The 24,863-nt window shown below is 42.8% G+C and overlaps 1 protein-coding gene across 6 annotated transcripts in view; it reads right to left on the bottom strand.

Annotated features, from left to right (window-relative positions):
• LOC128685066 (carbohydrate sulfotransferase 15) overlaps positions 1–24,863 on the bottom strand; it is a 92,529-nt gene that overhangs the window by 54,947 nt on the left and 12,719 nt on the right. The window contains exon 1 of one of the 6 annotated variants that reach the window (XM_053771531.2): positions 13,807–13,829. The exons of 3 other annotated variants lie outside the window; for them this stretch is intronic. The gene's annotated coding sequence lies outside the window, so the exon portion shown is untranslated. Of the gene's footprint in view, positions 1–13,517; positions 13,694–13,737; positions 13,830–24,863 lie in introns of those variants that run through there. 2 more of the 6 variants (XM_053771530.2, XM_053771527.2) reach the window with 2 other exon arrangements.

The following is a 24,863-nucleotide window of genomic DNA, read 5'->3' as shown; positions in this document are numbered from 1 at the left end:
TAAAGCTATAAGTGTGTATGTATTACCGATGAATGTCGGCACTTTTCCTTCCAGCCAGAGGCCATAGCGAGTTTGTCTTTCGTATATACTATATAATATACTCAAGAGTTCATTCATGTCGGAACAGAAAATACTCAGGATGATAATACTGTACAAGAGGCCACAACTTGTTAAAATATGAAGATAAGCAGTCTTAAACGAGTGAGGCTACGCAGGACTAATTTAATAACTTGAGTCATAAGATGCAAAGTGCCTGTATTAAAAATAATTCCTTACGTCACCGCACTGTAAGTGAAAGCGAGATGATAAATATTGAAAAATAATGAGCTAATCGCATTTAACGAATAAGTAAACCCAGTTTATTGCAATGAAATCATCTACAATCATTCTTCCTCGTTTAATTATATTTAGCTAAAACGACAATGAAGGCATGTACGAAGTTCTTTACAGGCTCAACGATGAATTTACCAATAATCTTGCGCAGATGCTTACAGTTGTGTCTATATTACTACTCAAAATGTGTACAGTATACACCAAATTGTGCAGCTCTCACGCACTCTGAGAGATTATATTGGGAGATTCGAGTATCCTGGATTGGTATGTAATATTCTTGTAGCAGGTTCATTTTTTCTTACCATACTTTAACCCCCCCCCCCCACTCCTCACAGATCGACTGAGTCAGGCTCTTCCCTCGGTTGCCTGTTCAACCAGGCTGTTGTTAGCGGCCCACTGGTTTACACAGCCATCACGATGGTAAAAATGGCATGTGACGGCTATGTTGTTGAAAAAGACAAAGTGCAAATACTAAAGCATATTACTGGGAACGTTTCGGTCCTGGGACACTGGTCACATTTGTGGCCCCTCAATGGGCCACAAATCAATAGCTATGGCACATTATGTGGATCACAAATTACATTAAAATCTGATAAAGTAACGAAACAATATAAATATACTTACAGTGAGAAGTGTTTAGCGAGGATGTAAGAAACTAAAATGGAAGACAAGTGATAATTCCAAGTGTTGTGCTCTCCCTGACGTCTATATGGTGTGTGCGCTATTTCCTTCTGTGATGTTTAGTGTTTATAGAGGATTAACACTCTTAAAGAATTAACACACGTATTTATGAAAAATATAGTGAACTTTGTCACGAGGTTCGTAGTATTTTACAAAAATAGGACCAAAATGCTCAGGCATATTAGTGGTTTTCTTTGTACTTAACATTTTACAAAATGCAAATCACACATGGTAACCTTTGCAAAAAAAAAAAAAAAAAATGTATTGTACTGTATAGGATTTGCTGCATTTAAAGAATGTTAATTTGTAAAGATATTTCAAATACCCGAGTATCAATCCGTCCTGGTTTCTTCACCCTGGGTCTGCAGCAATGTTCGAAATTAGGTTAGGTTGTCCTCTGTCCATAATATAATTACTTATATATATATATATATATATATATATATATATATATATATATATATATATATATATATATATATATATATATATATATATATATATATATTATATATATATAATAATATATATATATATATATATAAATATATATATATTTATATATATATATATATTATATATATATAATATATATATAATAATTATATATATATTATATATATATATATATATATATATATATATATATATATATATATATATATATTATATATATATTATATATATATAATATATATATAATATATATATATATATATATATATATATATATATATATATATATATATATATATATATATATATATATATATATATATATAAAAACGCACACACCGGATTTGTTTATAAGATAAAAGGCTATTAAAAAAAAGGCCTACGACGCGAACAGAAAACAGGCAGCCATTGCGCGTGCCTGAGCAAATCAGTCTTAATTTAACTACTTAAGTTTCAAGGCGCCTTCGACAGGAACCCCTTTAATTGTTTTTACGAGGGAGGTGATGTTTGTGGTTGAGAACAAGGTATGAGTAATGCAACTGCCAAGGGTGGTGTTGATTTGGAACTATGTACCGTTACCATGGGTGGATGCCCAATAAACTTGCTTCCAGAAAAAAAAAAAAAATCTTTCACCAAGCTGCTGCTAATAAAACCTTTACATCTCAGTTCGATGCCGAAACTATCTGAACTTACAAATTTGCCTATAACATGTACGATTATTTCAGAGAAAGTTTAATTACTGCATATTTATTAAGAGTAGAAACGTCAGAAGAATTAGGATTACTAGCGTTTTAACTCCTCCTTAAATAAGAGCAATATTATTGCACGACTCAAAGTCACTATCAGCTTAGCATCTTTCGTAAAACAAAAAGTTCCAAGAAAATTTGTACTATTCACAGTACTGACAAAATCTACGTCTGAGGTTCCCAGTTCTCTTAAGATGTTATTAAAGTCTTACCTACTGTCATCATCCCAACACGCCCTTATCTCTTCAGATTAGCAGGCAGAACATCCCGGACGAGACTGCTTTATTTGGGCCGCCAGTTTAGTCCTAATGATCAGGTCGGGTACGAGCTTATCAACCAGAACACAAGAACGAAGGAATATTGCAGTGTCATATGGGTTTCAATAACGTGGATGGGGTAAAAATACTCACGTAGGCTGGTTTGTACATATAATATATAACAGGAAGTATGGGAAGCGCTAACAGCCGACCTGCCTCTCTCTGCTCCCTATCTTCGACTGACTCACAAGTGCCTACAGGGTGAGGGATGTTTGAAATCCTGCTATGGTCAGAAGCAATATGAATAGCAGTCAATGATTCACGCAGACGGTTGGTAGTGAGTCATCTACTGGTACACTGGTTACTGGTAACTGGTTACTAGGAACTGGTACTACTCCTGAGAGCTCGGCGATAATGGAACATCATTATCATCACATACTAACTTCATATGATCTAAATGCGATTCTTTATACTGACCAGTACTAATTTCTCTAACCTTATACTTATTACCATTGATATGTTCAACTACTCAATAAGGACCAACAAACTTTTGATCAAGCATTGCAGACATTTTGTTAAAGTTAGTCAGCATAACTCTCGAACCTACTTTGATTTTGGACGGCTTTGCTCGAGTGTTAGCGACTCTTGTAAATTCTGCTGTTGATTTATGAAGTGTTTCACGGATTCTTCTAAAGACACTTTGAGCTAAGCTGGTACGAGTTGCTATGAAATCATCAGGGTTGTAATTTGGTTTCGGATTAGAATATAGCAACTCATAAGGCAAACGTTTATCTACACCATACAATGCATAATGTGGAGTGTCACCTATGGAAACATTGTAAGCAGAATTTATAGCACACTGCATATCAGGTATAACTTCATCCCAAGTTTCACTGTTGGGATTGATAGTGGCTCTCAAGACATCAAGTACTTTCTTATTGGTATGTTCCGCTAACCCATTGCTGGCAGGATGATGAGGAACAATGGTGGATTTAGAGATCTTGTACAAGGTACACAAATTTTCAAGAATCTCATTACAGAATTCACCACCATCTGTTACTAGGGACTTAGGGGTGGTATGCCTGCAGATAATGTGTTCTTTAAACGCTTTAGCTACTGTCTCAGCAGTCTTATCTGCAATAGGAACTAACTCACAATATCTGGTGAAATGGTCTACCATAACACACAGATGTTTGTTGCCTTGGAGGGAACATTGGAAATTAGTTAACAAATCTAGCGCAACTCTTTCCCACAGTTCGCTAGTAGTTGGATACACTTGGATTGGATTAGGGCCATTAGCATTACCTTTATGTTGCATGCAGACACTACATTTCTTAACATACTCAGAAATATCAGTTGCCATACGAGGCCAAAAGTATTTCAATCTGGCTTGTTTTACTGAACGATCCATACCAGGGTGCGCAACACCTGGTACATCGTGAACTAGCTGTAAGGCTACATTCACTAGTGACTGTGGAATTACTAACTGGTAAACTCTTCTGCTAGGAGTACCCAACTCGGCTGTTCGATACAGTAATTCTTGGTTCATGACAAAGTCACTGATGGGTGCTGGTGGCTTCACAGTCAGAATAAGATCTTCCTGGAGCAGGAATCGAATCACACCAGACCACATGGGATCTGTTCATTGAGCATTCTTTACATCCTCAGCACTAAATGGAGGGTCTGCAGTTACTATACTAACATGTCGCGATAAGGCATCTGCGACTACATTTGACTTGCCAGGTAAGTGTTCAAAGGTGGGATTGAACTCTTGGATAGTCAAGGTCCATCTGGCTAACCTTCCAGTACGTTGTTTGTTCTGGAATAAAGGTATCAGTGGAGCGTGGTCTGTCAAGACATGAACAGAGTACTGATAAATAATGTCTCGGAAGTGCTTTAAAGACCATACTATTGGTAAAGCTTCTTGCTCAGTTACTGTATAATTACGTTCAGCCTTCGTAAGGACTCAGCTAGCAAATGCAACTGCGTTGTACTTGCCATCAGTCTTCTGAGCTAGTACGGCACCTATACCAATAGAACTAGCATCAGTTGTCAGATAGAAGGGCTTAGAAAAATCTGGAAATTTCAAAATTGGAGCAGATGTTAGCTTTTCTTATAGAGTTTAGAATGCTCTTTCTTGATGGAAGGTCCAAACAAAAGGAGCATCTTTCTATCTTTCTTAAGCAACTCAGTTAGAGGAGCAGCTATGGAAGAAAAATTGGCAATGAAAGATCTATAAAAACCTGCTAAGCCCACAAAGAATCTAATGGCATCAGCAGTTTTGGGAGTTCGAAAATTTAGTACTGCAGTTACTTTACTTTGGTCAGTCATAACCCCTCTAGGAGTGACTATGTGAACAAGAAACTTAATTTCTGATCTGAAAAATTGACATTTAGACAGTTTGATCTTTAAATTTGCTTCTTCAAGCTTACAAAGTACTACATCAAGTCTTTTCAAGCGTGTATCCACGTCTTTAGACGTGACGATTACGTCATCTAAGTACACCATAAGTGCATTACCTATGAGACCTCTAAAGACATTAGTCATGAGCCTTGAGAACTTGATAGGGGAGGATCGTAATCCAAACGCCATACGGACAAAGTGATAATGACCTGTAGGAGTGGAGAATGCAGTTAGCTCTTGGCTGTCCTCATGAAGAGGGACTTCCCAAAACCCTCGCAACAAATCCAGGGTTGAATTATTATAATCAAAAAGAAGCTCTAAGCCACAAGGGCTATACAGCGCTGCAGGGTAGAGAAGGAAGCGAGGGTATTGGGTGGCAGAAGGGAGGAGGGATGATCAGTAGGTTACAGAAAACAGCGGGGCAGGGGATAGTACGGGGGTAGAGGGTAGCAAGAGATTGAAGTAGAAAGGGCTGAAGGTATCAGAATTTGTGAAGTAAGTCAGTTGTTGTCAAAAAGTCAATGAGAGAGTCCGGATGAAAGGTGGGTCCATCAGCGAGAAGGGAAGGTAAAGAGAGAGCAGCGGAGCGAAGACGACGACGGAGGTAAATTCTGCATGCTCGTTGATAAAGTGGGCAGTCCAACAGAATGTGGCTGACTGATAATGGAGCTTGGCAATTCTCACAGAGAGGAGCAGGGTGCCTCTCCATGAGATATCCATGAGTAAGACGAGTATGGCCAATGCGAAGACGGGAGAGAGTAGTCTCCCAAGCTTGACACTGGTGATAAGAAGACAGCCAGTAACCTATACTCGGTTTAACAGATTGAAGCTTGTTGCCGAGCATAGCAGACCAACGTTGTTGCCAATGGGTGTGAAGGTGGGAAGATATTGCAGCAAAATAGTCCGTAAATGGAATACCTCTATATGAAACTGGTAGGTCATGTACTGCTGACCGCGCAGCAGTGTCTGCCTGTTCATTGCCCTGTACATCAACATGACCAGGGACCCAACAAAAAACAATATCTTTATGCTTGGTAAAGATGCGGCGGAGCCAAAGTTCGATACGGAGGACTAAGGGGTGAGGTGTATCAAATTTCTGTATAGCCTGTAAAGCACTAAGGGAGTCTGAGACAACCACAAATGATGACACAGGCATAGATGCAATACGGATAAGTGCTGCAAGGATGGCATACAATTCACCAGTAAGAATACTAGCCGAAGATAGTAAATGCCCTCGTATGACGCTGTCCGGAAACAATGCTGCGAATCCTACGCCGTCAGAAGACTTAGAGCCATCTGTGTACACAGCAATGGCATGAGAATGAGAGTGGAAGTGGTCAAGAAAAAGAGAGCGGGAAGCGACCGTAGACAGTTGGGCTTTCGAGCAAGGGAGAGAGAAAGAACAGACACGAACAGCTGGAACTTCCCAGGGGGGTAGGGAAAAGTGAGATGCTACATGAACATAGAAAGGTGGTAATTGAAGAGAAGACAAGAGCGAATGAAGGCGAAGAGAGAAGGGATGGAGTAAACAGGGGCGGCGAACAAATAAAGAATGTCTACTAATATCAGTGACCATTCTATAAATGGAAGGATTGCGGAGATCATGAGAGTGTACACAGTAGCAAAGGCAATGGGCATCACGGCGATCGGATAAGGATGGAATGTTCGCTTCTGCATAGAGGCTCTCGACAGGGGAAGAGCGAAAAGCACCAAGGCATAAACGTAATCCTTGGTGATGAATGGGGTTAAGGCTAGAGAGAGTAGCAGGAGATGCCGCTGAATAGATCTGGTCACCATAATCAAGTTTCGATAAAATGAGGGTGGAATGTAGGCAAAGGAGGGTTTGACGATCAGCTCCCCATGAAAGATGAGCAAGGGTTTTAAGAAGGTTCAGTCGGCTGTGACAAGTTGCCTTCAGAGAGGTAATGTGAGGTTTCCAGGATAACCTACGATCAAAGAGGAGGCCCAGAAACTTGACTGTATCACATTCAGGGATACGGGAGCCACAGACGTACAAAGGATGATCGGAGATGACAGAGCGTCTAATGAAAGTAATTTGGTGGGTTTTAGTGCTGGAAAATTTAAACCCATGTGTGGTGGCCCAATTGGAAACACGGTCGACTGCATGCTGGAGAGAAACTGTAATGAGGTGACAGTCAGCACCTGCACAGGCAATAGCGAAGTCATCAACATAGAGTGATGACCATATATTTGATGGAAGACTAGAGGCCAAATCATTAATAGCAAGGAGAAAAAGTGTTATGCTCAGAACACATCCCTGAGGGACATCTTCAGCTTGGATAAAGTCCGGGGAGAGCACATTATTAACCCGAACACGGAAATGCCTGTCAGTTAAAAAGTTCTTAAGGAAGGATGGGAGATTGCCTCGAAGGCCTAAGGAGTGGGCTTGGGCTAAAATATTATACCTCCAAGTTGTGTCATATGCCTTCTCAAGGTCAAAAAATATGGCAATAACTGAGTGGTTATTTGCAAAGGCATTACGAACATACGTATCCAAGCGTAGTAAGGGGTCTATGGTAGAACGTCCCTTATGAAAGCCATATTGACGAGAGGAGAGACTGTTGTGTCTCTCTAAATACCACACTAAACGTTTATTTACTAGGCGTTCCATCACTTTGCAAACTGCACTGGTAATAGCAATGGGATGATAGTGGGAGGCTTCATGTCCCGTAGTGCCTGGTTTGCAGAAAGGGAGAACAATGGCGGATTTCCACAGCTGTGGAAGAACTCCTTGTGACCAAATAAGATTGTAAAGGCGTAATAGGACTGCAAGGGCTGACTGATGTAAATGTTGTAGCATACGAATATGAATGTCGTCGGGCCCAGCTGCCGATGATCGGCAAGCTGAGAGTGTTGCCTCCAGTTCTTGAAGTGTAAAAGGCACATTATACTCTTCTTCTCTGAGAGAAGAAAAGTCCAAGGGTGCTAACTCTCTGGCAGACTTTGAGGAAAGAAATGAGGGACATAGATGGAGTCCCTGAGAAATATGGACCAGATGATTGCCAATTTCATTGGCAACATCTAGTGGGTTTGCTATATCAACACCGGCAACCCGCAGAACAGGAGCCGGGTCAGGAGAATATTTACCACTCAGTTTTCGTACTTTTTTCCAGACTGCACTCATAGAGGAAGCACAGGTGATGGTGGAGACATAATCTCGCCAGCAAGTGCGTTTAGCGTCACGAATGACACGGGGAGTGATCACACGCTTCGACTTAAAATCAAGAAGTCTCTCCGTGGTTCTATTGTACCGGTATCTGCCCCATGCAGCGCGTTTCAAACGTACTGCATGAGCACAAGCAGGAGACCACCAAGGCACGCATTTCTGAGAATGCCTGCCCGAAGTTTGGGGTATACAATTAGAAGCTGCGGTTAAAATGGAGGACGAGAAGAGGTGTAAAAGCTCATCGATGGAGGACGAAGAAGGAACCTCTCTAAAAACAGTTAGGTGTGAGTAAAGGTTCCAATTTGCCTGATCAAATTGCCAGCGTGGGATGCGAAGAGGTGGTGAATATGAAGGGGAAGAAAGAATGATTGGGAAATGATCGCTGTCATGCAAGTCCGGGAGAACAGACCAAGTGAAGTCTAATGCGGTGGGGAAGAGCAGACTGAGAGATCGATGCAAGAGAGAGTGTGAGTCCAAGGATCAAAATGGTTGTGAGTACCTGTATTTAAAACATGGAGGGGGTGGGTGGCAAGAAAAGCCTCTAACTGAATGCCACGGGGAATCACAGTGAGACCCCCCCAGAGGAAATGGTGGGCATTAAAATCGCCAAGTAACAGAATCGGTGGCGGTAATGACGAAACAAGAAAGGCAATATCCAGAATAGATAATGCCCGAGAAGGAGAGAGATATAAAGAACAGAGCATATACCACCTATGCAAGTGGATACGGGCTGCTGTGTAATGCAGCGAAGTACGAACAAATAGCTGATGGTACGGAATATCAGTGAGCAGAAGAAGGGCACTTTCATTAAAGGTCCCATCAGGAAAAGGATCTGAAGAATACAATAAATTATAGCCTGAGATGGGAGAGATAACAGCAGAGTGTAATTTTGGTTCCTGTAAGCAAACACCAACAGGGGAAAACTGGGAGAGTAACATCTGAAGCTCACCCCGATTACCCGAGGCCGCGTATATTCCACTGTAAATAGGCCATGATTGCCAATGATAAAGATACCTGAAATCCGCAGGTAAGGGTTCCTACGGACTAGAGGGGTTAGAAAAGTCCACATGCGGAGGCAGTGGAAAACGTTCAAGCAGCGAAGGAATGGTGCGCTGTGAAGAAAGGAGTTGCGCAGATGGAGCAGAGGAGAGAGAAGGAACGGAGGGTGGATCAGTGTCCACTGATGGTTTGGTCTCTGCAATACATTCAGAGATTGCTTCAAGTGTTTCAGAATTCAGAGATGTCGTATGGGAGACAATATTGGAAATGGTAGGGGGAGAATGAGTAAAGATTGGAACTGTAATGGACTGTACCAAGGTAGGGGGGGGGCGAAAGGGTGGAGGGAACTGGAGAAGCATGGAAGGGGACAGAGGCAGAAACCTGGGAGGTGGCAGAAGAGGAAGAAACTTGGGAGGGAACAGGGAAGGAAGGAACAGTACGAGGAGGAGGGTGAACCTCTACACTTGTAACAGAGCCAGTGAGAGGGGAAGAACCAGGTACAGAGACAGGGAAGGTAAAATGAGGAGGTGGAAGATGGGTAGGAGGTGTTAACGGACCTTTTTTTTTGCTTTTGAGAAGTAGAGGGATGATTAGGAGGTGTCATACGAGATCTCGTCGCTACTGAGGCTTGTGAGGGAGAACACGAAGAAGCGAGATCAGACTGAGGCATTGAAGTAGGGACGTCTGAGCCTAGGACAGAAAAAGAATTAGATACAGGAGTGACTATGGGAGAGGTAACCACAGAGGTGGTTGCAGAAGATGAGATCCCAGAAGTGGGGGGATGTTTTGAAACATGGGAATAAGAAACACAAGGTAGTCTCCCTTGGAGGCGGAGATGAGAAACTTCCATGGCATAAGGGAGACCTTCTGCCTCTTTGAGGTAACGGATTTCCCGCTCGTTTAAGTAGACTTGACAACGGCGAGAGTACGAAGGGTGAGCCTCATGACAAATAAGGCAAGAGGGAGGTCGATTGCAAGACATATTAGAATGGTCATCGGCACCACAGACCGGGCATTCGGCGATAGATCTGCAATATTTCGCTGGATGGCCAAATCGCCAGCAATTTCTACACTGTTGCGGTGTAGGGATCACCTTTCGAACTTGTAACCGATGTCCTGCTACATAAACTGAGGATGGGAGTTCACGGCTGTCAAAAGTTAAACGAGCCACATTGCTAGGGTATCGTCTCCGCCCGCGGGCAGGAAGAACATAAGTGTCTACCTTGAGGATTGGGAGATCTTGGAGTTCCAGCTGTTCAAGAATGTCAGTGCCACATGACTGGAAATTTTGTTGAACTATGGTATGGGGCAGAATGACGGTACCACTACAAGAATTGAGGGAATGATGTTTTTCAATAGTGACAGGAACAGTATCGATATGGGAAAGACGAGAAAGCTCATGAGCCTGGGTAGCATTCTGTACGGTGATGATGCGCGTACCGCTCTTAAGAGCATGAAAAGAAATATCTTTACCAACATGGCGTAGGAGTGCCTTGCCAATACTGTGGTCAGAAAGATAGGCAGTAGAGGAAGTCGGTCGTAAAGTGAAGAATTTAGTCCATTGTGCAGTCTGAAACTGAGCGTGGAAATGTAGTGAAGGATGTGTCGATCTTTTCTGAGAAGAACGAGAAGGTGGAGAAGTATCAGCAGGTAATTGTCGTTGGCGTTTAGGCATGGGACCAGAGTTGGTCCGACGTGGAACGGGCCGGCGATTCAAAAATTGCTGCACCGTAGAGGGAGAGGCCGGAAGCATAGTCAGAGGAGAGCAAAGGTCAGATAAATCGAAGGAGTCAGTCGAGGCCTCAGTACCTGAAGCGGGTGAGGAAACAGCACGGGCAAGAGGTACAGAGGCATGAGGAGTGTCCGAAGAGTGGTCCAAAGACGAGGCGGGGTCAGAACAGGGTGCGGTATCAAGAAGGGGCCCAGGGGTAGCAGGTTCATGGACTAGGGCTGCTATGGTTAGGTTCCTTCTTTCTTTTTGTTTTTAAGAAAAAAAAAGAAAGAAGAAAAGAAAATAAAAATAAAAAAAAGAATAAAAAAAGGGGGGACCGGGGAGGGATAGTTCCTAGGAGGAATGAAAGGGCCAGAAATCTCCCTCTGTGCCCAAGAGGACCTCAGCACCGCAAGTAGCATAGATGCAGCATGGAACCTGTGCCATACCCTACCCATCATGCCAGTAAACCGGCAATCCAGGATAGCAACCTCACATCTGCTGAGCTACCTCGGTGGACAAAAGAGAGGGCGGCCAGAAATCTGCCACAAAGCATACCTCCTTCGGCCACCACCCCCAGAATCCGAAAGGTGGCTTCCAGAGATACACCCGTCGCCTGAGAGACACCCAAAGCCACCCTCTGGGATACCGGAGAGGGATCGGGACATCCCCAGGCAATCCAGATTCCACGGCAAACTACACCACCGCCAAGAACCTCAACGGAATGGGATGGACCCCGGTACCCTTTCCCCTACCTAGGAACTAGCATGCCTGTGGGTTAAAAAAAAAAAAAAAAAAAAAAAAAAGGCCAAAAAGGAAGGGCAAAAGGGAGGGGTGGGGAGGAGGAGGAGGAAAGGAAAAAGGGGAGGATGGGATAGGGAATGGGGGATTGGGGGGTAATTAGGTTCGGTCTGAGGAAGGAGACCGACAGGTCTAATTCCTCAGACCAACAGCCTCTTCACCATGCCAAGGAGCCCCCCTTGAAGAGGTCCAGGGTTGAAAAGACTTTGTTATCTCCGATGTTAAGTAAAAGATCACTCAGTACAGGGAGTGGGAAGCGATCTGGAATAGTTTTCACATTTAACTTCCTAAAGTCAATCACTGGGCGCCAAGTACCATCCTTCTTAGGCACTGGGATCAAGGGCGCATTCCAAGGTGAATTGCTAGGTGCAATAACTCCATCATCAAGCATTTGATTGATCAATTCTTCTGCGACAGCAACTTGTGAATGAGGCATTCTGTACGCAGGTATATAGATAGGTCTAGTACCAGGTTCAAGTGGAATACGATGGGACAATAAGTTCGTTATACCCATCTTCTCACCTGGTAAGGCAATGGCTTTACGACGGTGAGGGGTGTTTGAAATCCTGCTATGGTCAGCAGCAATATGAATAACAGTCAATGATTCACGCAGACGGTTGGTAGTGAGTCATCTACTGGTACACTGGTTACTGGTAACTGGTTACTAGGAACTGGTATTACTGAGAGCAGGAGGCCTACTGGCCCATGCTAGGCAGGCCTAACTCACACTCATGTACACAAGAGGCCTCTTAGTAGGCTAGTGCTTATGCTTACATTCATGAAGGGAACGCTAAATTCTTAGGGGCTGTCGAGGGCCTGAGGGATTGGAAGGCAATCAGGTAAGCGGAAAAAAATAATTTGGCGAGAGAATGCCAGAGGATCTCACCTTCGAGGATCCCAACTGTCATTATCACAATCGCGAAGGGAATGATATTCTAAATGCTATTCTATGATATTCTAAATGCTATTCTATGATATTCTAAATGCTTATTGCCTGCTGCACCTGCGGTACAGCAGGCAATAAGCATTTAGTGGAATAACGTTTAAAATAAATAATCTTTCACGAGAGTGTACTGTTGTCCCAATAAAGCCTTGCTGCGTAACCTGTCTTCAAGACTTACCGTGATGAGAGGCTGAACCAGCCTGCCGGCGTAGTGATAAAGCAACAGGATTTTGTACTAATGTGATTGTGTTAATAGGTATTAGGACAGTCCGCCACAAATGTGAGGGGTAGTTCATTGTTAGGGCTAGCAATGTTTTATTAAAGGATATATAATTGATAAGACACTAACCCAGTTTTCTTGTGTGTGTGTGGCCATAAGTTCTTATCGATTCGGTTCCTAAAAAAAATAATTTTTAGATTTTTATGGCGAGTTTAGAGACGGTTGAAAATATATAGATATCGAAAAAGTTAGTCCGGAAAGTTTACAAGACTACGATTTTAAGTGTTTTTGAAAGTGGTGAAAATACCCATGTAATTTGAGGTTGAAATCTGGACACGGGATTAGCACAAGGAAGTGCTAGTCCCGTGCCACACTGATTATTATTATAATAACAAAGAAGCGCTAAAACTACAATAGGACTGACTTTTCGTAACTGGTTCATCGGTGTCGATAAAACGAATATTTAAAATTAAAAAAAAAAAAAAAAGTCTTATTGGTACAATACAAAGTTGGAATTGCCATATATGGGTACGTTAAATACCAAAATGTGACTAAGTTAACAATGACAAAAATAACCCATGAAGTAAGATGGCCGAATGAAGTCAAATTTAACACAAGAACTTTAAGTTACGTAAAAATTACCGAAGTACAAAATATAATTCACGTCAAGCGTACTTAAACAAAATACTGAAAATACAGAAAAATTTAAAAGCAACAAGAATTACTTGGAAACACAAATATTAAAGCACAACCAACTCAAATTAAACATACGATACTAACCTAGTGTTACCACCTACACCAGACACAGTGACTGTCTACCAGCTGTAACTATGACCAGGTCAACTACACGGTGATCAAACGAGTGGATATGTTCCCTAACGGTGCTAAATTCTGGTTCAGTAACAGCAATAGTTTTGCTCAGCTTGATATTCCTCCACGTGAAGTCTCATTAAAATGCCTCTTCGCCTTACCGATACAAGAGGCAGGCAACAGTAATTACCATTACAAATAAAACATGCGCTACACCCGAATGGATCACCAGCCTGGGACAGAAATAAAGTTCACGTACACACTTCAGGAATGCACAAACTAATCACTGGTGTATCCGCTTGCTAGTGATGCATTTTGCTGCTGGCAGCCTCGTGTCTTCCATACTGATAAATTTACGGTAAGTTCTATGCTCTCGTAGTTACTCTGAGATTGTCTATTATCATTTTCCATTAATTAAATTGATTGCGAGTTATATTCAAGATATTATGCAATTTGTTTCATGCATAAATTGTATCCTTGAAATTAGTATGTTTCATCTTTTATCATGTCTTATCAGAAGCATCAGTAAGCCACCCCCCCTCCCCAATGAAGGTCAGGAAGTCTGAAGTTTCGGTGTCATTCCTTAAGGTGAACTTTGCAGCTTACTCAACCACAATTCAGGAGGTGAAAACTTGTTAAAAAAAAATATGCAACACTTCAAATCTTAACGTTTAATACTCGTGGAGGAAGGCTAGGCTGTGGGAGACAGATTGTGCTGTGGTAGGAGAGACTGTTGTGGTGAGAGATTGTGCTGTAGTGGGAGACAGATTGTGCTGTCTCCCACTGTGCTGTGGTGGGAGATAGACCGTGCTGTGGTATGAGAGACTGCTGTGTTGGGAGACACTGTTGTGGTGGAAAACAGATTGTGCTGTGGTGGGAGAGAGATTGCTGTGGTGGGGAGACAGATTGTTGTGGTGGGAAACAGACCGTGCTGTGGGAGACAAGATTGTGTTGTGGTAGGGGACGGACTGTGCTGTGGTGACAAACAACTTGACTGGCCGCTCGGTGTTCTCTGACCTCCATGGATTTCTTAAATGTAATTCCTACCGTTTCTTATAGCATGGTTATGTCTTCTTAGCTTCAAAGCTCATGATCACCAGTAAGTGACCAATGAACTTCTCACATATGTATTTGAATTCACACGACAAAAAATGATCAAGATTTTTTTTTTAAATAGTACGCAACGTCATTGTGCACAAAATGTTTAACAAGTCTATGATTTAATTGAATGACACAGTGTGCCATATTTGGAAAAAAAAAATAACAAAATACTCCTCCAGGTGGAGAGTGTTAATCTATCATACAAAGGACTGAAGGTTATTAATTCCGTGGAAGACAATACTCAATTCTGCAACTTCCTCAAGCACTCTTCTCGCTATACACAAATAACTAGTACTTAGGAGACTGAAACGGGTAACGACGTTTCGGGCTGACTTTGGTTCAAGCCAGATAGAAACGTCATCACAAGTTTCAGTCATGGATCAAGTTCGATCGACAGAAAGTGAGGACAGGTCCAATTCCTTGGATGGAAGCCGCCCCCCCCCCCCTCATCAGCATCAAGAAATATCCCTTGAAAGGTCAAATGACGTTAGGTAGTTTAATATTTTTATTATGCACCCAAAAGACTACAGAGGCACATAATGGGTCCACAGACTGGGCCGCAAAGTTTGGACACAACAGCCTAGTTATTATGCCCTTTTGCAGGACACCAGGGTTGAGACAACCTGCTATTTCATGGCGCATATTAGCAACCTTCACACCCAGGTGTTTCCTGTGTATTCTCACTGAAGGGTCATGTGATGTTACCTGCAGCTGATAGAGCACTGGCCTCATTGAGAGGATATAGACAGAAAGGTGTATTTCACCCTCGCCCTTTTGCAAAGGGTGATTGTGGTAAACGTGCTCTTGTACAGCAAGATTTGGTTTGTTGCCAACGTGTTCCCATTAACTGAATAGGCGATTCAACATATCCAGTGGCGGATGTTTTTTTTTTTTTTGTGGGGATCAGGGTGTTACTGGTTGTGCCAGGTGGATCTGCAGGAGTGTAAAGTGGTCTTGCAGGCATTGGCGCTGGCCAGCGATCCTTGGAAAGTCAGGGTGGGGTATTGCAACGGATGCTAGTGGGGTACGAGGTGACTCCGGGGGAGGGGTTTTACCCAATGTACAATTGGGGAAATATTTGGAGGTTCAGCACGTTGTGGTTACAGCCCCAAGTGTGCGAGGTCATGTTCCACTTTTTTTGCACGGCATATTGCATGGGGAGCAGTCCTGCAAGATAGGAGAGTTGGTATAGGTGATGTGGGGGGGGGGGGAGGGAGGAAACAGCTTTTCATGTTGTGTACTTTTGTGAAAGGTTGGGATGGGTCAGTCGGGCTGTGACAAGGGTGGGGGGAAAGGGTGTGTCCTGCAGGCACTGAGTTTGGATGGGGGGTGGATGAGGGTATGGCTCGTGCTCTGGCATATGTGATTGTGGATTATGTTTACATCTCATGGAGCATGAGAGCCTGATGAGTGGGAGGAGACGTCCTTTCGTATGAGTAAAAATAGGAATCTTTATGGGTTGAGGTGGGAGGAATGCTTTTCGGCGGGGTACCGTACCCTCATGGTGCAGGATTTGCTTAGGACGTAAAGGGGGAGGTAGGCTCAGGGGAAGACGTCCGGCTTGCTGTCCAGAGAGAGGGGTTAGGGGATGGAGTGGACTGATGAGTGTGCTGTGGGTGTGGCGTGTTGGTCTGCACCAATGGATAGGTGGGGTCTGGGGGGGTTGCCTTTTAGCGAGCGCCTCATAAGGGGCATGGGTGCACCTGAGTTAGGCGAGTGACCCGGTATGGGTGGCTCTCATGTGTTCCGATTGTGCTGTGTGGCATGATTTACATGCAGTGCATGGTGGATGCCGGCGCCTGCTTGTGTCAAAGGTATGCTGGAGTGGGTAGAGGATGGTTTTGCCCAGGGTAAGAGTTGGGGTTCTGATGGGGGCCGGTGTGGCCTCTGAGGCCTGAGATCCTGATATGTTCTGTGCCGTTAAGTCATGGTGTGGTAGGCTTTGTAGAGATATGCCATGTTGTATTGCGTATTACCGGTGCATTGTGTTGAATTATTTTTGTTTCACGCCGTAAGCGGGTGCTGTTTAAACCGCTGTGGGGCCATTTGTAATGACTCGTGCTTTCATTGTGTGTAAAGCTCTTACATAAAGTATGTGTGTTAGGCCAGGGCATTTGCCCACTGGGGGGGGCACGGGGGTGCTTGGGCTTGCCCCTAGGGGCTGGTTTTGGTAGCAAGCCTTTCATTTTCTGTGCGTGTAACAGGGCCCATATTGTGAGGTGTCACACATCAAGTAACTCTAGCATAGGAAAAAAAACTGGCAGAAAATGGCAGAAATCTTATGCCAAATCCAGTCATTTCTGGAGTGGAACCACAGTCGATGGCCTCCACTCCAAGCCAACAGACACAGATACTAGTGCCGGAAAAAAAAGTCCCCCCCCCAGTACCACCAATACCACCAGTCCGATGACATTCTTCTTTGCAAATATACAGGGTCTAAAGCCAGCAACTAACAACAAAATACCTTTCATCCATGGACTGCTTGCAGAGGTAAATGCAATGTTCGTGGCTTTCACTGAGACCCACATAAAGGATCACTTGGACAACGAAATATGGATCCCAGGTTACAACCTATACAGATGCGACAGAGTGAACAGGCAAAAGGAAGGGTGGGGGGTTGGCCTGTATATCGCAGTCACTTATTTGCACAGAACTGCTTAATGCCTCAAATGATGTAGTGGAAGTTTTAGCAGTAAAGATTGAGAACCAAAAACTAGTCATTGTGGTAGTCTACAAGCCTCCGGATGCAACGTCCCAGCAATTCCAGGAACAGCTGTTAAAAATTGACCACTGTCTGAAAAATCTTCCAGCTCCTGCCCCCAACATCTTGCTCCTGGGGGATTTCAACTTGAGGCACTTAAAATGGAGGAATATAGTAAATAATGTTGTTGCAGTGATAACACCAGGAGGCAGCACTGACGAGAACTCACACACACAAGCTTTTAAATCTCTGCACAAAATTCAACATAAACCAGCAAATAATAAAGCCTACTAGACTGGAGAATACACTAGACCTCATCTTCACTAACAATGACGATCTGATACGAAATGTCACCATATCAAAAACAATATACTCAGATCACAACATAATCGAGTTTCAGACATGTATGTGCGGAGCCCCAGACCGACAAAATGAGATTAGTCACGAGGGAGCCTTCACCAAATTCGAAGATCAAAATGAATTTTTTATGAGAGCCACAGAATTTGGTAAACACAAGCCTATCTGATGTTATCCTGACGCCAAATGACTTCGAACAGGCGATAAATGACATGCCCATGCACTCTGCCCCAGGGCCAGACTCGTGGAACTCCGTGTTCATCAAGAACTGCTAGAAGCCCCTATCACGAACTTTTACCATCCTATGGAGGGGAGCATGGACACGGGGGTCGTCCCACAGTTACTAAAAAGAACAGACATAGCCCCACTCCACAAAGGGGGCAGTAAAGCAACAGCAAAGAACTACAGACTAATAGCACTAACATCCCATATCATGAAAATCTTTGAAAAGAGTCTTAAGAAGCAAGATCGCCACCCATCTAGATACCCATTAATTACACAACCCAGGGCAACATGGGTTTAGAGCAGGTCACTCCTGTCTGTCCCAACTACTGGATCACTACAAGGTCCTAGATGCACTAGAAGACAGAAAGAATGCAGATGTAATATATAGACTTTGCAAAAGCCTTCGACAAGTGTGACCATGGCGTAATAGTGCACAAAATGCGTGCTAAAGGAACAACAGCAAAAGTTGGTAGATGGATCCATAATTTCCTCACAAACAGAACACAACGAGTAGTAGTCAACAGAGTAAAGTCTGAGGCGGCTACGGTGAAAAGCTCTGTTCCACAAGGCACAGTACTCGCTCCCATCTTGTTTCTCATCCTCATATCTGACACTGACAAGGATGTCAGCCGCAGCACCGTGTCTTCCTTTGCAGATGACACCCGAATCTGCATGAGTGTCTTCCATTGCAGACACTGCAAGGCTCCAGGCGGACATCGACAAAATCTTTCCATGGGTTGCAGAAAACAATATGAAGTTCAACGACGAGAAATTTCAATTACTCCGATATGGTAAACATGAGGAAATTAAAACATCTGAGTACAAAACAAATTCCAGCCACAAAACAGAGCGAAAAACCAACGTCAAAGACCTGGGAGTGATCATGTCGGAGGATCTCACCTTCAAGGACCATAACATTGTATCAATCGCATCTGCTAAAAAAATGACAGGATGGATAATGAGAACCTTCAAAACTAGGGATGCCAAGCCCATGATGACACTCTTCAGGTCGCTTGTTCTATCTAGGCTGGAATATTGCTGCACACTAACTTCACCTTTCAAGGCAGGTGAAATTGCTGACCTAGAAAATGTACAGAGAACCTTCATGGCGCGCATAACGGAGATAAAACACCTCAATTACTGGGAGCGCTTGAAGTTCCTGAACCTGTACTCCCTGGAACGCAGGCGGGAGAGATACATGATTATATACACCTGGAAAATCCTAGAGGGACTAGTACCAAACTTGCACACGAAAATCACTCACAACGAAAGTAAAAGACTCGGCAGACGATGCAACATCCCCCCAATGAAAAGCAGGGGTGTCACTAGCACGTTAAGAGACAATACAATAAGTGTCAGGGGCCCGAGACTGTTCAACTGCCTCCCAGCATACACAAGGGGGATTACCAATAGACCCCTGGCTGTCTTCAAGCAGGCATTGGACAAGCACCTAAAGTCGGTACCTGACCAGCCGGGCTGTGGTTCGTACGTTGGATTGGGTGCAGCTAGCAGTAACAGCCTGGTTGATCAGGCTCTGATCCACCATGAGGCCTGGTCACAGACCGGGCCGCGGGGGCGATGACCCCCAGAACTCTCTCCAGGTAAACTCCAGGTAGGAGGGAGGGGTAGTTTTGTCGCCCCTAAGTTGTGGAGTTAGGAAGCGCGGCAGTACATTGTCGGGAGCCTATTGTGAGACTCTTCTCTATATATATCTATATATATATATATATATATATATATATATATATATATATATATATATATATATATATATATATATATATATATATGTGTGTATTGGCATGTTTTTAAATATAAAAAGAAAAAGTTCAAACCAGGAGATAAATTCTCCTCCTATACCATGTGCTGCTACTTAATCAGTCTTCTGCGTGGGGCTATCAAAGGCCTTAGAAATGTCCATATAGTGTACACAGTATTATATTCTTTATCTTGGTCTATTATCTAAATACCTGTGGAAAATTGCATTTATCTGTATGTAATTCATTATGTACATAACAGTAAATAACAAAGATAATTATTATTTATCAATGTTACATAGACAAGTAGGAATTTGGGACACCTAGGTCGCAAAAATGTCCCCCTTCGATACCTACCACTGTCATATCCACAAGTTGCTCTGGACCTATTAATTACCAATGAAATATGTATAACCAGGAATACTGGCAAATATATAAATTTTGTGGACTGTATATTAAAAATAATAAATGGTTATATATATACACAATTACATAACAGAAGGAAAATATATCTTAATATCACTCACCAATTTGACTGGAGATTAATGTGTATCATACTCAGAAAACCTCACTAACTAAATCTATGAAAATAATGCTGGCCAGAATTACACACAAATCTAGAGAGCTTATCTGAGGTTCCTGGAGCTGTCTTGTCCAGTCGTCTGATATCTCAAGTTATGCAGGAATGCACATCCACCAATTTCGCCTCCTATTTGAGAGGTGTCAACACAATTTTAACCTCTAGAGCACGAAAAATTCTTCCCATTACACCGTTTGTACAAAATTTAAAACCAAGATGGCGAGTCTCCTGTCTGCGCAGGCGCAGGTCCAGTTTCCCATTTTCCATAATATAATTCTTTTAAATACAGTATGGCCATCTATATACATATAAATACTGAATTTCTGGAAAATATATACAGTATTTTCCACAATACCTATAGTGAACAAAAGGTAAGCAAATTCATAAGATAAGAATATCCCTTTGTGGTAGGTAAACTCCAGGTGTAAAACCGTGTTGAGATTCATCATTCAAATTAAAAATCGTGTTAACATTCACTGATCAAATTATATATTTCAAGGTGGATTCGAATTGCATCTGCAATTATTCCGTTAACTTTTTCCCAGTTGAGGTTCAGGGTGATTAGTTTATAATTTGAAATTAAGGACCTATCTCTCGCCTTGTCAGTGGGTATTATATTTGCCATTTTCTACATATCAGTTTGTAGTTATCTGTTGAGATTAGTTAATGATTTGCGAAGTTCCTCATTACATTCCTTTAGAATCCTTGAAAACCTCATCCAGGCAGGGCAACTTGTGTGGCTTCAATATATTTAGTTGTCTAAGGGCCCCACAGCACAAAGCCTTTAGTCTTTCATAATTTATTTTCTTCTTAATCTGTATATACTTTACTCATAACTAGATCAATACAATAATAAGTATTCATTTTATCCAGCAACAGACTGGAGTGTGCCACATGCTAACTTCACTGACCACCTTCACTCAGTGTCATATCTAAGAATTTCTTTAAGACCTCATGAAATGTTACCCGGAGTATACCTGGAGGGAGTTTCGGGCGTACACGCCCCCGCGGCCCGGTCCGTGACCAGGCCTTGTGGTGGATCAGGGCCTGATCAAACAGGCTGTTACTGCTGGCCGCACGTAAACCCATAGTTCCCTGATTTTTTTTCCTCCAATTTTTAGTCCACAACTTGCTAAGTAAGTTTTCATGTTATGACTATCCACGAAGACTTTATGCTGTTAGAATTTAGTAAATGCCAAGTACAATACACCAGCAGGAGAGTATTGAGCTAGCATGTGGCAGAGTCTGTTATTCAATAAAATCCTGTAGATTAGTGATACAGCGTTCTTCTCAAAACCGAAAGGACCCTTAGGTTAATTTCCAGCTGGACGAGGCCTATGGGTAAGTCTCCTTACACCTACTTACTCTAGTAGTAAAAAGGTACATGGGTGTTAGTCGATTGTTGTGGGTGGCACCCTGCGGATGTGGTAATATAACTACAGAATGAGTTGTGGTAGGACTACAGCTTGAGCCTTCAAACTGTGACAAGGCGAAACGTCATAGTGGAGCTGGAGAGACTTAAGTACCATAAACAAAAAGTTCTGCTGATGGTCTGGGAATACTGAATGGTTGTGCTGGTCGGAGGGTGAGTTATTATTATTATTATTATTATTATTATTATAATCAAAAAAGAAGCGCTAAGCCACAAGGACTATACAGCGCTGCAGGGCAGGAAGGAAGCGAGGGCATCAGGTGGCAAAAGGGAGATGGATGAGCAACAGGTTACGGATAACAGCGGGGCAGTGGATGGTGAAAGGGTAAAGGGCAGCAAGAGACTGAACCAGAAAGGGCTGAGGGGAGTGCGAAAAGTATCATCAGAGTTTGTGGAGTAAATCAGTCGTTGTCAAGAAGTCAATGAGAGAGTCAGGATTAAAGGAGGGTCCATCAGCAAGAAGGGAAGGTAAAGAGAGAGTAGGAGAACGAAGACGACGTTGGAGGTAAATTCTGCGTGCTCGTTGATAGAGAGGGCAGTCTAACAGAATGTGGCTAATCGATACTGGAACTTGACACTGCTCACAGAGAGGAACAGGGTGCCTCTCCATGAGATACCCATGAGTAAGACGAGTGTGGCCAATGCGAAGGCGGGAGAGAGTGGTCTCCCAACCTCGGCACTGATGACAAGAAGACGGCCAGTAACCTATGCTCGGTTTAATAGAATGAAGTTTGTTACCGAGCAGAGTTGACCAACGTTGTTGCCAACGGGTGCGAAGGTGGGTAGCTATTGCAGCAAAATAGTCTAGAAATGGAACACCTCGATAGGAAATTGGTAGGTCATATACTGCTGACCGCGCAGCAGTGTCTGCCTGTTCATTGCCCTGTACGTCGACATGACCAGGGACCCAACAAAAAACAATATCTTTATGTTTGGTAGAGATACGGCGTAGCCAAAGTTGGATACGGAGAACTAGGGGATGAGATGTATCAAATTTTCGTATAGCCTGTAGAGCACTAAGGGAGTCTGAGACTACTACAAATGATGACACAGGCATAGATGCGATACGAATAAGTGCTGCAAGAATGGCATACAGTTCAGCAGTAAAAATGGGAGGGTGAGTTAACCCTCCGTGAATCACTGAGAATGTGGTAAGTGGTCTAGGGGTCAGTGGGCTGTGGTGGTTAATGTTTAGTCAATCTGTTCTGTGCGGCACTGGTATCTAGCAAGTCTGTTGCACGCTGTAGTGGGTAATGTTTGATCGATCTATTAGACCAAACATTGGTATCACTTGTTGGTTTTTTTTTTTTTTTTTTTTTTTTTTTTTTTTTTTTTTCTTAGACTTATACGTTTAGTTAACGTTTGCAAGTCTACTGTCTTGTGTATCTGTATACTGCAAAAATCTATGAAACAGATAGAGAGATATGGAAGAAATATCACGGAAATTTAAGACTTAATAATCTGATTAATGTAAGTAAATCAAGAGTAACAACGCTTAAGGTGCATATTCATATACAATAATATAAATCCAAAAGAAAAATTATAATTCTGTCTTTGCCACTGAGGTCAAAGTTAAAAATGTAAATATTTGGCATCCTGAGCTCCTCAGGTGCTGGGTAGTGAGCTCCTCAGGTGCTGGGTAGTGAGCTCCTCAGGTGCTGGGCAGTGTTTACTCTCCCTCTCTGTAAATAAACCTTCATATACTCTCTTTGTAAACAAACTTCTTCCCTCAATACCTTCAAGAGAGGAACCCCGATTCCGGTGAAGAGGGTTTTGATTCAAGGTATTGCAGCAACTCTTCCTTGCAGCGTACCCTATTTACTTCCCATTTTCCGAGCTCTGCACTACCCCAAAGGATGCAGCGTTTCCCAGTGACTAAAATAATAATATTGCGCCTCGTGATAAGATAAGATAAGATTTCGTTCGGATTTTTAACCCCGGAGGGTTAGCCACCCAGGATAACCCAAGAAAGTCAGTGCGTCATCGAGGACTGTCTTAACTTATTTCCATTGGGGTCCTTAATCTTGTCCCCCAGGATGCGACCCACACCAGTCGACTAACACCCAGGTACCTATTTGCTGCTAGGTGAACAGGACAACAGGTGTAAGGAAACGTGTCGAAATGTTTCCACCCGCCGGGAATCGAACCCGGGCCCTCCGTGTGTGAAGCGGGAGCTTTAGCCACCAGGCCAAACAAAGCGCAGCTCAATGGTAGAACAGTTCTATTCATAACCGAAATGTCCCGAGTTCGATTCCAGTGTACGAAAGAGATAGGCAAGTTCCAGCGCTGCTCATCCTCGCTTAACAGTAAATATGGATTCATCTAACTATTGTAGGTGACATCCTGGGGAAGATTGCTATACAAATGTGTGAGAAACACCAGAGCTGGTATACGTGTGAAGCGCATATTAAATATCTAAGTTTCACGCAGTATTTTGTTTCACATGAACGGGATTGAAAATTGTTTCGAGTGCTCTGTTTTTTCATATTTCGTAACGCCAAACGAAGTCTCATCTTTCAAAGCCTCGATGCAGTCAGATCAAAAACGGCGCAAATCCTGGAAATCTAGATGCGCAATATTTTTTTTTGTTTTGTTTTTTTAGATGGAAGGGTTGAGGTAAACAATAAACCACTTTTGTTTTTCCAATAAAACTGGTCACACGGCACTTTGCGGTTGATCTACACGATATATTACAAAGTTAGATCAAGAACTATGCTTACTTAACACACACTGCGCATGATGGGTATTGCTATCATACTCCATCATACATGATGGACTGTCTTGTCATACTCCCTCATACAAGATGGGTTGCCCTGCCACACTCCATTATACAAGATAGGTTTTCAATTAAGGTAATGAAATATGTAAGCCTATGCTAGGATCAGATTTTAGTAAGGCGATGAGAACATCGCCAAGTATTTCATTCTGGGTTCAGAATGTAATCCTTGGGATTAAAGCTTCCTTTACACTGGAACCACCATTTTGGTTGGCATAACACACAGACTTAGTGGAAAGTGTGAGGACATCATGAAAACAAATGTAGTAGAACGGGAAAATTAACGCCAACTGCTCGTTTAGTTAGTTTAATATCTTCATTATGCACCCCATACCCATCTGTTACACGAAAGGAGGGGCTGACCAGGGAAGTGGAAACTATCGAACT

Source organism: Cherax quadricarinatus, chromosome 5 (genome assembly GCF_038502225.1).
Source record: "Cherax quadricarinatus isolate ZL_2023a chromosome 5, ASM3850222v1, whole genome shotgun sequence".
Taxonomy (NCBI): domain Eukaryota; kingdom Metazoa; phylum Arthropoda; class Malacostraca; order Decapoda; family Parastacidae; genus Cherax; species Cherax quadricarinatus.
This window is presented reverse-complemented; position numbering and strand designations above follow the sequence as displayed.